Raw genomic sequence first — 16063 nt, forward strand, 5'->3', positions numbered from 1 at the left:
GTATCTTCTGCTTTAGTTTCTAAATTTCGTTGTGATCAGCGTGCAGGTTTCATGTCAGGTTTGGAAAAATTGTTCAAAGAACTGTATAATAACATGCTCCACGTTTAGAACTATTTCAATTCAGTTCAGTTTGATTCTATCAGATTCCATTTAATTTAATTCAATTTCAGTTTATACAGTGCCAAATCACAACAGCAGTGGCCTCAATATGCTTTATACTCTAAAGTAACATAGAAAATGCCAACAATCAGACAACCTCCTATGAGCAAGAACTTGGTGACAGCGGAAAGAAAAGCTCTTTTTACAGGAAGAAACCTCCAGCAGAATCAGAGAGGGCCAGACATCTGCTGTGACCAGTTGGGGTGAGGGGGAGGAAGACATTTACACTGGAACATAGATCATCACACTGACAAAGTCCACCTAATGACTTATTTTAATACAGTATGCATGTGTGTAAAAAGAGAAATCTGCCTTTCACAAGTCCACAAACTATACTGCAGAACTAAAAGACTGGAGTGTCCCAGTAAAGCTCACTTGTGACAGTCCATGGATCACAATCAATAAATAACCAAAAGAATCTGCTGAAAGTCGATGACGGAAGGGATTTGTTTTCTGTTATAGGATTATAAGTGACACAAGAAAAGTTAGCATTTGTAGAACTGTGTCATTGTTTTTGATCACCTGATTCAGGTCTGATGGAAATACATTCAGAACATTACCGAGCATAGTGGCTAATATGTTAAAACTATCGCCTCCTGGATTCACACTCGGGTAGGTAGACCTGTTCTATATGGGGTTTGCATGTTTGGTTTCTCCTAACTTTGGAATACATGCTTACGTCAGTAAGCCCAGGAAACTTTAGTAAAGAGATTGTTAATTTCAAACACTTCACATGTCATCCTGTTTATTTCACAATTTTTTGGGGCCTTTTTCCTTATCAAATTCACAGAACACATGTAAAATATAGAGGTAGCTTCTGGGTTTGTAAAGGGAATTAACAGTGGAAATGTCCTAAACATGCATTATTTCTAATAGCCAGCAGAGGGTGACTCCTCTGACTAAAAACAGAAATTTGACTATATAAAAGCTCAGACCCTAGTAAACTGTTTCCTCGGGAGTTTTTAATTCTGATAGCTATTGTTAAATCTTGCTGAGTACAACAAAATGTTTGTTTTGTAAATTACGACCCCGATTATAGTAAAAAGGACAATAAAGGTGGATGACCTTAAGGGTGGCCAAAATCATAAATTGCTAGCTATGATTGTGCCGTTTCGCATGTTAATGGTAGCTTATGAGGCCCAAAGCAGAGATAAAGAATGGGCTGCAGAGGTTGGTTCAGTATACGTCATCATAACTCAACACACTCTGATTTTCCATTTTAAAAAGTAGATACTGTAGGTCCGTCAATCAGTCCTGTGATTACTTTTTACTTTTGTGTCAAAAAACATGAAACCATGGGACATATGTCCAGAGCAGAAACTCTCTGGTGGTCGTTATAGTCTAAACTTTGTGTATGCGCCCACTGTATAACTATTAGAGCCTCTTTTACACCTGTTCTGGGAAGACAGAAAATCATTTACTTTGGGGAAGGTTATTTTAAAAACCTGCTTTAACAAGATTGATTGTGCAGTTTTATTCCCCTTAGAATTCTGGTGGGTCCTTCATCACCACAGTAGAAACAGAAACGCTGAACAACACTTTTGTAAACAAATGCACAATAATTTTTTCTGCAACTGTGAGTGTTCTTATTCTTCTTCAGCATGTACGGATAGACTAGACCACTCATGCTGTCCCCTTCAGTTCTGGATGAACTGGAGCCTCAGTACATAAAAAGGGTACCATGTGTAATAATTGTCACTTTATGAGATAATAGTAATCTTGTGTAACATTTACGCTTAGAAATGTGTTAAATCATATCACCATGGTCAATGTAAAAAAAACAAAAAACAAAAACCCGACAGGTTTTGAGAAAAACAAATACATAAGTCATTTTGAGATGCTCTGAAGTTAGAAATTTAGGACTTGATAAGAACAGAACCCTTAAAGAGACAATTTACCTGCAAACTTGAAAAAAACAACAAAAAACCCAAACATTCTAATTATGTCTGAAAGTGTTAGAAAGACTACTAAGATCTACTTGAATCATCATACTATGTATTTGATATTTTAACTTGTGTTCCATAAGGATGGAACAATCAAATGACAGATTAAATAACAGATGACTGTTAAAAAAATAGCATATGACTGAACCAGATGTTAGCATTTTTGGAGTGAGCAGCTGCAGTGGGCTAAAACTGCCTCTGTTTAGAAATACCTGCACAATTGTGGGGTTTGCACAGATTATGATTGTTATCGGCTCTAAATAATAAGAGCCCTTTTTTGCTGTTGAATTCCCCCCCCAGTACAAATACAGGTTTATATAGAAGGTTCTCTGCCCCCCCCCCCAACAGTATTCTGTGTGCAGCGCCGGCCCGACTGCAGGTGAGCTGTAATTAAGCAGAAAGCAGACATTATGGAGCAGATGAGCTGTGGGGAGACACACAGTAGCTTTCTGCCATCTGATCCACCAGCATCAGACACGTTGCACAGTCTGAAGCTGGCCAAGCAAGCCTCTAATTCACTCCTCCTCCTCTCTCTCTCTCTCTCTCTCTCTCTCACACACACACACACTGCAGATACCTTCATATTATCCATGTGTCTGCCTGTTCGTTTTTTTTTTTACAGGGAGGATGGAATGCAATCTGTCTTTCAGGAAGAACAGAGAGGGAGAAAAGAATAAAAGGGAGGAAAGCGCCACCTCATCATTCCCCGGCTCGACCTCCAGCTCTGACTGAATCCTCAGAGTGTCACAAACTCGCACATACACACATTTGCAAGAGTTTGCATTTGCTCCCATCTCTAATGAAAAAACCCATCGCCCTCCTTTCAGCAGCACACCTCAAAGTTTGACTTGAGGTTACACATTGAAAGATTAAGTTTAGATTTTGAGAATATGTATTTTTGGCTCTTAGCAAAGTCACTGCCTCAGTAAGTACTTTTTGTCATAAGGGTATCAATTTTACTAAGTTCAAGTTTAGACATGATTTCAGGTATTTGTATATCAAGAGTTTAGTATAAAAGTATCACAGATTTATAATGACACCTTTGACGTACCTTTCAAACACACTTGATATGATATGTACTGCAGCAATATGCTTTATGTTACTAATAGTAATAATGCCATTCCTTCTTTAAACTATGGTAATCTGCTGTACTTTCTTGCTGATTACAATCCTCAAAGCCTTCTCAAGTATAAATGGAAAATGTGTTTTAATTAATTGAACAAATTTAATATAGCATGCTATGTGAATAGGTGACTTTAGCACAAGCCAAGAAGCCAGTCTGCTGATATGCTGCTGGTTGCTTCATATTTACTGTACCAACTTGAGAGTGGTGTCACCTTTCTACTGGGAGCAAGAACGTGGAATATTTCAAAAAATCTCATCTTAAGAAATAAAAATGAACTAAAAAATTAGAAAAAAATAAATAAAAACTATCGTTGTATTGTCTTATACTGTATCATATCTCTTCTGTGTATATCAGTCTGGCCCTTTAATGATAAACTCTAAAGTCAGAAGCAGGCCAGAAATACACTTAACTATCAAAGTCTAGTAATGTACCAAAGCAAAATAACGAACACATGCTTAGATGGGAGGACAGCATAGCAACACAGCTAAAATACTCTTGCTGAAGAGGATTTTCTTAATTAAACACTCACCCATGGAAACAAAAAGGATCCCGGACAGCCCCCCATTTACTTTACACAATTTCTGTGGCTGCAAAAAACAAAACAAAACAAACAAACAAAAAAACCCAACTAAAAACAAGGTTGCAAAGACAGTAGGGATTTTAGAAGGGTAAAACATAGGTTGTTTTTTTTTCTCAAAATGGTCCATATTGTTTTGTTTTAGTAAAAAGTCTAAAAATGAGACTGCTACTTACTTTACAATATCATTGTACTACATGGTGTGCAGGGTCTCTAGTCTAGATAGCTTTGGTTGATTTATTTACTGACTATGAGAAATGAACACAACACTTCTCTTGAATGTGAACAGTTTTAACCAGCATCAAAGATTTGTTGAAAGCCAAGACACACTGATGACTAGCCAAGCTATAGCATAGTTGATTAGCCGTAGCAAAATAACTCTTTAGAAGTTGAATAAAACTATATTCTCTATGTAGACGACAGAGGTGAACATTTAGCTAAGTCTTAAGATACAGATTTGTATTATTTCTTACAATTTAACTTTTCTTATCCGGCATATAAATTCTTGAACATGCACAAGCCAGTATACTAGTAAAAACATTGAATCTGCCAAACATGAATTAAAAAAAAAAAGCACAAGATGTTGTTGCTAAACACAGCAATAAGAAATGAAAAAACCTTCTGTGATGTTTGGAATGAAATGGCAGCATACGCATCTGAAACATTCAGTAAAACTGAATTTAGAAAAGATATAATTGAAGGTTTTGCAGTTTAAAGCAGTCCGAATTAAAGATATGGAATGGGATTTCTTTTAACAGCTCCTTCATGCACGCCCTTGTCCCCTACCAACAGGGTCATGCTGTTCAAAATGCAACACAATAAACCATCAAAACGTGCGTGTTTTTTCTGTTGTTTTCTCAGCCAAAAAGTAATGTGACCTAAATTATAGAGTGCATAATCATGTACATTTCCCCCCCGTAAGAATGTACATAAAGGCTTTGATTCCCAAAAGTCATTCCTTGCAGACATTGCATGCACAGAACTCTGGTAATTAGTTGTAAGTTGATTGGCTGGTTTCAAAAAGTCTATGTTTACCATCTTTCGAGTGTCAGGTCAGTACAATAGTAGGTTTGACCCCAGAGACAAAAAAGCCCATTCATATGAGTGCAATGTAATTAAAGAACATTGTGAAGCTATATAGTAATAAAGGCTTGGAGATCAGTGGTGCAAAAAAGTCCAAATCTGTAATTTCCGAAATATCACCGGAAGAGCAGAGCTGGATAGAAACCCTGGAAATATCTGGAGGGAACGGGCGGGGGAAAAGAAGAGATTGAAATCATATCAATAAACCCTCAAAGTTCAGTGAGGACATACAGAGACACTAAAATAACTAAAGAAATACCAGAATTTAAATTTTCATTGATTGATTGAAGTATCAAAGGTCTTTCATGCTCTTGTATGCTTGTGCAATGCAGAAAACCATGACAATATTTGTGAGAAAGAAAAAAGCACCAATATAGCACATTAATATAGATTTGTGGACTAAAGTGTTGTCTTCATTTCAGCTTCATGGATTTGGATATATTAACTGTGAAAAAAATTCTTAAAAAGCTGATTTAGTTAAACACTTATGGTGTGACTTAGCTATGTCAACTTTTTTGGTTTGGTTGGAGCACTGGAGAATAAGTAGATGAGCAAACTTATTGTTCTAAAAAATCTCTAAATTGAATTTTATAGTTATCAACTAAAGGTGTTTATTTGAACTGAAGGAACTATCCACATGCTGTGAACTGGCATAGACTGAAGAGACAAAAGGAATTATTGGCTAGATGTCGTTGAAGGAATGAAGAGTCAAATTCTTTTTAATGGAAAATCATTCAGAAAAAATCTCAGCAGGAATATATGGAAAGATACAGGCAGGGAAAGCAGAAGGAAGACACCAGCACAGAACAGAGAAGGCATCAGTGAAAACAGATAAGATAGAGATTTAGTAAAAATCATTTTAAATGGTTTAAATGATTCTAAGCTTCAATAACCCACTGAAATCTTAGTTAGCCTTAGAGTGACTGTTTGCTGAAGCATTCAGACGTTTTGTGTCTGGTTAAGTGGGAAGCCATGGGCATTGTAAAGGTCTTAAAAACTGTTATGAAAGACATGATGGGCATGAATAGTGCTAATAAAAAGCCAGAGAAACCAACAATGACCAATGATTTTATAAAGGGCCTCTACATAGTAAATAATACAAGATACAAAGCATTACAACAGTCTTAACCCTTTAAGACCTACCATAGAACCAAGTCCGCCAGAGCTTATATTATATTTTTACATGCTGTAGTGCCATTTTTGGGAGCATTTCAAGTTGCTATACATCAATACAACCATTATAGCCCAGATTTTAATAATATGTATTCATTAAGTGCATAGTAATTACATAAATTGCAAAAAAGTGCAATAAACTACAAAGAAATTGAAAATCGTTTTTGCTTTTTTAACATATATTTCTAGTTAGAGAAATTTAAGAGGCTTATCCCTCAAAACTGTAAATACAAAAAAGTTGCACAAAATAGTTTCCTACCACAGGAAATTTATTTTGAGTATCTTCATAGTTTTATTTTTGAAATACACCAATTTTTATACACTGCAGGAAAAACGAAAATAAATATTATACTGCAAATTTGCAAAAAAGCAGCGTATGCATCAAAATAAACTATTTCCAGCAGTGCAATATGAGTCCTAAGCATCCCAGAAAAGACACAGAAAGTCATAAAGTCAAAGATAACTTTTAAAAACACCAGTATAGACCATGAGGCCCTGATGGTAAAAAAAACTACATTTCCGCAAAAATGACATCACTTCCGGTTTCGGGCAGGTAATGGTTCGTGCTGACGTCTATTCCAACGTAGGAAGTGTTATGAACAGCTGATCGGATCGCCAAAGCGTGTTTCTGGAATATTATGTTTTTGTTGATGCAAGTGCTTTTTATGAAGTTTTTGCAAAGCTATATGTGGAAGGAAACTGTGACCTAGGACAAGCTGATGGCATAAGATGTAAGTACAACTCCTCCGGTTTCATATGCAAAAAAATTTGTTGCGCTAGCTTACGTGGTTGCAGAGCTACCGGGATTTAAAAATAGTTAGGCAAAACAGAGCGTGCCGCTCCGACCGGCTCTAAAGGGTTAATGAACGGAGTAGGAAGTTGGATCCAGAAGCAGGGTTGATATGTCATAATATATTATCCAGATTATTTTATGTTCACAGGAAAACCCTTTTTTCTGAATATGGTACAACTGAAAAAAATCTTTTTCCTACTAACATAAAAAAAAAATTGTTAGGTTCTTTTTTCCCCCAATATTATGGTGCAACTGTTGGTTGAACATGCTCCAACAACAGGTCCTCCAGGAAACATTGAAAATCTCCTATCAGGGCTGGATAACCAATGAAGAGGTGCTACGAAGAGCAAACGCTCTTTCCCTAGCCGATATTGTTGCTCAACGTCAATTTCGGTTCGCAGAACACATCCTCCACCTACCACTCCACTGGCCAGCCAACGATGCTATGACATGGTAGAGGGAAACACAAAGACGGATGACCTAAGACCAACTGGCGCTGGACCATAATAGATGATCTGGAGCATGCCGGCATTAACTGGGATGAAGCCGAAGCAATTGTTGCTGATCGCCAATGATGGAAAGCATTAAATGCTTGATGCACCATACGGCTTAGGAGGAACTAAAGCCTAAATGGTGCAACTGTACTGATGTAAAGTTCTTGCTGTTTTAATTCAATTAAAAGTTTTCAAGAACTGATGATAAACCAAATTCATATTCTTATTTTATACAAGACTTTAATGCTTAAAAGATTAAAACCCACAGCTTTCCCCAAAATGTCACACCATACATTTGGTGCTGCATGGTGGTTTAGTGGTCAGCATCATCACCTACCACACTGAGCTTCTGGGTTCAAATCAACCATCTGGCTTAACCTTTTTGTACATTTTCATCCCCCATGTTGGTCTTCTCCAGATGGTTCCTTTGGCAGACAAGATGTAGATGTTAGTCTGATTGGGAATTCTAAATTTGTCAAAGTTGTGAAGTAAAGTGCTCTTTGAAATGGTTAATAGTAATATAGTATTATAGTAGTAATAATGGTTAATGTGACTTACAGTCTTAAGCATTTTGAGTTGTCAGTGATATTAGAAAAGCTTTATATAAATGCAAGTATATTATATGGTTACACCAATCTTTTTATTCTCTATCTGAAAGGCGCCCTTTAAGGATTCTCTCCCTCTAACTCTCAAAAAAGAGGCAGCTCTTCAAAATACCCTGGATTTTAGCTAAGAATGTTTGAATCAAATTCAGATCCCAAAAAAGGAGAGACCTTGCAGAAGTCATTGCCGTTGGACAATGATTTATGTGATAGTGTTGCTATTTCCTAAATTACTTCAATGAGGTGCGAAGCTCTGAGTCGACATCCTAGGCGTATGATTCTCGCTTTGGGTGCGAGAGGTCCCGGGTTCAGATCCTGGACGAGCCCCCAATTATGTTATACACCGGCCTGGGGGGCTGGTGTCACGATTAGTGGAGCAGACTCAGGCGCAGACCACAAGTTTCTTCAAATCAAAAGTGAATTTATTTACAGTGTTCTCCACGGTGAAATATATATACACACACAACGGTGTCTGGTGAAAAGGGGCCGGGGTTCCAGGGTCCGGGAGTGAAAGGGGCAGGAGTCCAGGGAGGGGAGATTTCCACACAGCCCTCGCAACCACACACAGCTCCTCTTCTTTCCTCTATCACTCTTGCTCACGCTCAGTCACCGTGCACAAGGAAAACAGGTCCAGGGGAAATCTATACACAGAAAGAGAAACAGTTAATCTCCTGGTTCAGACGTACTGATGAACAAACTTTGCAGAGTGCAGGACGACTGACGCTGATGGCTCAACGATCCAGCGACGAGTAGAGCAGACTCGCCATCTTAAGTAGGACTCCAATTCTCATAATCAGCGGCAGGTGTGCTGATCATCTCCAGGTGCGTGGGCCAGGAGCAGGAGCCCATACTGAGCTCCGCCCCGGCAGGAGAAAGAGAGAGTGGAAAAGGACGAGAGAGAAAGGGAGAGCAGAGGCGAGAGAGGAGAAAAAACAAAACAAAGCGCCTGACTGCTGTCAGCTGGCGAGGTGCGGGGACCATGACAGCTGGAGTGAAACACAAGAAAAATAATAAAAAGAAGTAAATCACACAGCTTTACAATGACTGGTCGTTTTATTAACTTGACAGGTAGCGAGCGTCAGGGTGGGCATGGCCAAAACAACAAACAAAACACACTGGAAATTAATCAGAACTAACTTACCTATAGTGAATCAACCCCAAAAGAAAATACAAACCTCTAACCTGTCTCCCTACCCGAAACAGGAGAAAAAGGTTGTAAAAGAAACGACTTCCCACCCCTACAGCTACCATGTCCAGATACGACTCTCTAAACTGTTTTTACTGCAGCCCAGCTCTGTCACACGCAACGAAGGGCCCCAAACGCGCAGCTCACTGGAAACAGGAAGTAGTTCTGTGACCATGTGGACTAATACGCAGAGACTTCACCACTTCATTCAGTCTTTAGAAAACTAGAACAGGAATGACATCTTGGTTGTGACTGTCCCTTAGTGTTAGAATTTTAACATAAAATTAGCTTGATGATCAAAGCTTGCGCAAATGTTAGCCACATTGGCCAAGGATTTTGCAATTGTTTTGATGTTTTGGCCCCAAGTTTTAGTTTCTCAGATACCTGAAAGAATGTTGTCTTTGTTTTTTGGAGAAAACGACAAAGTATGGAAGCTGAAAAAAAAAAGGCATCCATAACTCGAAATTTCAAGTTAGCTCTGCCAATCAGGAAGGTCTGTGAAGTTACATAATTTCCTTGTTTCCTACATTATTCCTTTGTTATTAACAGCACAACAGCAATTTGTATGTGCACTATACATTGGTAGCTCAATGATGCTATCACTACCCGATTTTGAGTGTGGCTGTGTCAGTGCCATCTACTTCTCGGTAACAGTAAATTAGGAAACTTGCAAAGCTTCCTATTTGGCAGGGAAAGAAAATAAATTTGCAAAGTCTAAACTCCAAATTATGACATACCTAACATAATCAGTGGGGCTTTGTCATTAATCATCTCCAAAGTTTATTACATAATTTAAGGAAATACAGATTGTGCTTAACAATTCCACTGAGTACATGATTAGCTGTTTAGGGTATTTGCTGAAAGAGAATAGTCACAGTAATACTATATGCAGTAAATAAATAAGTAATCAAGATTAAAAAAGATTTAAAAAATATTAAGGTCTCAAAGAGAATCTAAGAATGTAAATGGCCTGTATTTGTATAGCGCTTTAATAATAATAATAATGGATTGGATTTATATAGCGCTTTTCAAGGCACCCAAGGCACTTTACAATTCCACTATTCATTCACTCACTGGTGGAGGCAGCTACAGTTGTAGCCACAGTTGCCCTGGGGCAGACAGACAGAAGCGAGGCTGCCATATCACGCCATCGGCCCCTCTGGCCAACACCAGTAGGCGGTAGGGTAGGGTAAAATGTCTTGCCCAAGGACACAACGACCAGGACAGAGAGCCCGGGGATCAAACCGGCGACCTTCCGGTTACAAATGCGCTTCCCAACCTCCTGAGCCACGGTCGCCCCTTTACTAGTCCCTAAGGACATTCACATTCAGTCATCCACCCATGGCAAGCTACATTGTAGCTGACAGAGGCGAGGCTGTCGGACACTGGTGCCACCGGGCCCTCTGACCACCACCAGTGTCCTTGTTTTGCCCAAGGTCACAACGACCGAGACTGTTGGAGCCGGGGCTCGAACCGGCAACCTTCCGATTACAAGACGAACTGCCAAGTCTTGAGCCATGATTGCCCCGTGTCTCACCAAATGTCCAGAGCATTATCATTTCCAATGCGTAAAATACCACGTCCCTAGGCATCTCACAGTGAAGCAAAAGGTACATTTCCACGTCCTCATTAAACGCTCTGGGTTCTCAATTGACTCCAATATAAACCCGCTTAGGGCGGAAAGATATACACAAACACGTCAAAGTATCTGCTAATTCAACTATAAAATAGCTTCATGTTGTGGCCATCGTATATTGTTTTCCAAAGTGATTCAGGATCTGAAAGTGAACAGATTTAATGTACATAATGCTTTTTTAGGTTTATTATTTTCACTTAAAAAGTAAAATACCGACGATTGTGACAAGTTGTTGGTATTTTATGCGTTGAGAATGAGAGTGTGTTGGAATGTCTAAAAACAATCTCTAAGGATGTAAGAGTATGTAACAGACTTTACACAATCACATTCACACATACAGTCAGTTTTTTGACACCTAACTGCTTTCCATCATACACATTCAACCTTTACACATTGGAGAGCAACTTGGGATTCATTATCTTGCCCAAGGATACCTTGGCATGCAGACTGGAGCAGCCATGACCTGAACTACAGACCATCTCATTAGCAGATGACCTGCTGTACCTCCTGAGCTACAACCACCCCAGAGCAGTAGAGTCAAAGTTTAGGACACACTCACCCACTGGTATTTGCACAGGCATTCGACTGGTTCTGTAAATTTGGCAAGCTTAATTGTATAAAGTGGAAAGCTTGAACATGTCATCAGGAGAGCTCACCAAAAAGAGTGATGCAGAAAGATACTGTGACTGAAGAAAACTTGACCATTTGTATTTGTTTCACTTTGAATGTCTGGCCACATATCCATACTCACCATTTTTTAAAGTAATAGAAAAAAAATGAAGTTTTCTTTTGAAGTTTCTGGTTAAGTTCAAATTTAAGATATGTCTCTTTCTATACCCCACTGATACACCACTGCCACTGTTCACAGGTTAGTGACTTTAAAGGTTATTGTGTACTTTCACACTATGCCTGCTGCGTTAGCCTTTTCTTCCAGTTAGAGTTCTCTCCATGACTTTTTCTTTTTCTCAGCCTTCAGAGTGTATAATTTGTAAAACACTAGTTTGGTGTTTCAGGGTGTGTGGGGAAAACTGAGCTTTTGCAAAGCTAAGACGCATGCTACCCTGCAAGAACCAGTGGCTGTGTGAATGTAAAAAGGAGACAGTCTGACCCTTTCATGTTCACTTTAAATGTCACTATCATAACTATCATCAAATATTACTGGACATTTTATATTCTTTTATATTCTACATATTTATTCTTGGACTCAAATACCTGCCCTGTCAAAACCTGCTGCAGGCTGTGATAATGTCATATAGGCTTTAGTTTCCAACATTATATTTTGTTTTCAAAAAGTATTTCTTATATTTTTGTCTGCTTTGTCTACTTAGTTACTACTTAATGTTATTTTCTTAATCACTCTAATGTTGGACTAATGAGTCTTTTTTCTTTAAAGTAATATACAATAGATAGATAATGACTTCTTTATGAATACTTTTGATAATGATAATTTTTAATAACTTTGTTTTGTTATATTTCATTATTATATATGTACTTATTAATCTTCAAAATGAAAGTTTTGACATTACTGATAATGGTTTGTATAATTGTAAGGTAAATGTGAATCCATAGCTCATCACTAAACACTAAAAAACAAACCCAGGCCAGGTGTTTGGGGGATTTTTAAACCATCATTTTGTGTTGATCCATCTGTTTTACCCCTGGGAGTGAGGCATTCCCCTCTTGCTTAAAGCTATATTGTTAAAAAAAAAATAGGCGCAGAAACAGGTGGAAAAATGTAGGAGGGATAACAGCAGGATGCCAGATGGATGGAAAGGCAGAAAGAGATAATAATGTTCAAAATAAATCCACTGTTCGAGCAAGACACAGTCAGCTATATATATTTGTGGTATCATGAGAATGCCCTCCACCAAATGTCTGATTGGTTTATTGAAGTTATCAGCTGTGAAATCCTTCATATGTATCTTCATATGTTTTATGTGGAACATTTCCTAAAATCTGCTACATTTAGTATAGGTTGACTAAAGAAGTTAATGTACCTCAAAAACCCTCAAATCAACAAAACAACACAATTAACACTCTCAAATTAGTTCCTGCTTGGCTCTGAGTCCTTACTGGCCTGACTTGAGAAGACTTTCAAGCAGCTAGTCCTTCTTTCAGACATTTTAAACTCCTGCAAATGTATTTTTACCCCTGTAATTTGGATCCAAGACTTTGAAAATAATAAAGCACACTGCATACCAGAATTTGAGCCTGTTTGTGTGTGCAGTGCTTAAAGGAATGCTCATACTGGGCAAATGTAAATGTAAGACAGGTAATCTGGAAGGTAGCATCTTTTGGTTTTAAAAACTTGTTTGGTTCTTTGGCAAGTGATTCAAATACAGTCTAAAGTTATGTGTTGAAAGATAGTAAAGTACATATTTAGAAAATACTGATCTCATGCCAAAAATCTTTTGATTTTGTGCTGGACACAACTAAATGTGAAAAAACACTGAGCTACACAGAGAGCAGAACGTGTAATGTTATTGTTGTGAGATGGATTTAATAGCATTTTAATAAAAACACATAAAAGAAAAGCAGAGTGCATAAAAATAGTAGGTTTGATGAGGAGGGGAATGGGAAGTGATGCAGGAAGGAGGAGAGTGAGAATGAGGGAAGCAAAGATAAGGACATAGAAGAACATGCAGAAAACAAAATGAGAGCTTTTGACGAGAAAAAAAAGAGAAGAAAGAAGATGGAAAGCAAGACAGAGTAAGAAAAGGGTGTGTGTGTGTGTCAGTGGCTGGAAGGGAACAGACTGAAATAGAAGCAGTTATTACTCCGTGTATTGCTGTGACTGACTGTCTCCCTCTCTCACTCCCTGTCTGACTGTGCTGTGTTCATAATGTACTGTGGTCAGTTAGCAGAGAGACAACTGCAGGGTGGAGCTGCCTTCACTGTAACCACACACACACACACACACACACACACACACACACACACACACACACACACACACACACACACACACACACAGATGTGAATCCCTCTTGATCTGGTCTGTTGGCAGATGCAGTCACAGTGAACCTTGGATGCTGCAACAATCAACTCCTAGCATGACCACTCAACATGTTGCATTGGCAGAATGCGACATGTTCATCATGAAGGTCAAGTGTCCCACATTACTGCTAATGCCACAACAACGTCTCATGCTCTACATTCATCACTTAATAGGATCTCAAGATACTACGTGTGTACTCACACTACAGCCTCTGTATTGTGCCCAAAAGTATTTGACTCCAAGCCTAGCTTGGTTATCTAATGGATCACTGCATCCCATGCCCGGGCACAGGTATGAAAACTGGCCTGCCAGAAGAGGTGTGCCTGAGTGCAGTGCAGTGATCGCTATCTGGATGTGGACCACTCCCTCAACGACAGCTGCTTCCCTAACACCTGTAACTTGGCCACACCAAAGTAATTAGGCAGCAGATAAAAAGGTCATGAGAAAAGAAGCAAAAAAGAAAAAGAATAGAAACCAACCACATTTCCCCTCCAGTCTGAGGTTTGACATTTAGTCGACACGGTTACTAACTAAAGTTAGTCTCCACAGAGCACAGAAATGAGAGCATTTAGCATTTCAGTCTCTTCTCCACTGAGGTTACGTCCGTCTGTCCACTTCAGGAGTTCCAATAAAGATTTGTATGAACACATTTGTATTTTGAAAAATAATAAATGTTTATTTTGAATGACTGTGTTTTCTGATTGTTTATGTGCGTGCATGTATGTATATATTGTGTATAGCTAAATAACTTCCACACTAATATGTACAGCTTACGTGAGGGCAGAATGGCAAAAAAAAAAGTGCCAGCAATGTGTAATTATGTGGGCCCTGAACAGTAAGAATAGTTTCAAACAGCTGTGGTGAACTGAACTTGGACTAAATTTGTCATCGCTGCTTGCTTTAAAGTGAAGAAGTACAGCAGAAGTGAGTGCAGTGCTGGTGTGCTGGACTAACGTGCATGTCGCTATACAGTAGCAGCAGCTTTGATGTTGCTCTGCTGTCGACTTTACACTTCCTCTCAGGCTGTAAAAACCTGAATACACAGCTGTCTGTCATCACACACACAGCAAGACAGCCTGTCTGTGTGTGTGTGTGTGTGTGTGTGTGTGTGTGTGTGTGTGTGTGTGTGTGTGTGTGTGTGTGAGAGAGAGAGAGAGAGAGGATGAAAAGGTTAGTCTACCTGCTGCTTTCTCATTATTGCTTTTGGGAGTCTAAATAATGGTTAAAAATGTGTGTGTGTGTGTGTGTGTGTGTGTGTGTGTGTGTGTGTGTGTGTGTGTGTGTGTGCGTGTGTGTGTGTGTGTGTAATGGGCTCTTTACGAACGGAAGCCATTGGTTGTTTGAAGTTTACACTACTGGAAAAAATCAGATAACAGGGTTTTATGTAGACTGTGCCTCTGTATATGCGTGTGTGTGTGTATTTGTGTGACGGCACCTCAGGCTAATGATTTACTGAAAGTGTGTGTAAGGCAAGGAATGGTAAGGACGTAAGGATTATACCTAATAATCATGTGTTTCAGCTGGGGTGTCAGGAACTGGACTGCGGCTGTTACCTGGCCACTCCTGGTCCTCCGGCATAGGTCGCACAGAACCTCGCCAACTGAGTTTGGTATTCAGTGTTCAAATATGAAAATGAAAGTAATAAAATATAACATCCAACGGCTGGTTAGCTTATGTTAAGCTCGTTTGATGGGTTTAATAGGCCTTTCCTACATGCTAAACTGCAGGGAGTGCATTGTGTGTCTCATCAAAAGGGCTTGTAGTAATTAAAAGATGCTCTTTTGTACTACAGAGAAAAGGTAGGTACTAAGTAGTAGATAGATAGATTCTCTGGAATGCCAGAAATCTGATTGTATTACTCAACAGTTTAACAATATTATTATTATCACATCATAAGACATCTTAAAAACCTTTAATTTATTATTTACAGTTAGATGTCTCCACATCACAGACAACATAAGCATGGTTTTTTATTAATTTTTGGGCTGGTGGGCAAAATCTGCACAACTGCACTGTTAGGATTAAAAACAGGTATTTTCTCTGATGGTGTGAAGTGCGCACCTTCAACATGACTGGAGAGTAATCAGTGGTGCTGCTTGCTGCTTCATCATCACATTGGTCATGTGATTTGTACGTGCGAGGGTTAAGTGGACGAGGTAGCGTGTGAGCCAGTTCCAAATCAGCGTTAAACAACTTTGCTTTTATGGAAAAAAAAATCCTATTGAAACTATGACACATCTAAATGATCACACATACAGGCCTTTAAATAACCTGAAACTAAGTGTGTTCCTGC

The sequence above is a fragment of the Aulonocara sp. 'chitande type north' Nkhata Bay genome, linkage group LG4 (assembly GCF_057382095.1).
Source record: "Aulonocara sp. 'chitande type north' Nkhata Bay isolate Kocher_YH1m ecotype deep benthic linkage group LG4, A_spYH_male_GT1.1, whole genome shotgun sequence".
NCBI lineage: Eukaryota > Metazoa > Chordata > Actinopteri > Cichliformes > Cichlidae > Aulonocara > Aulonocara sp. 'chitande type north' Nkhata Bay.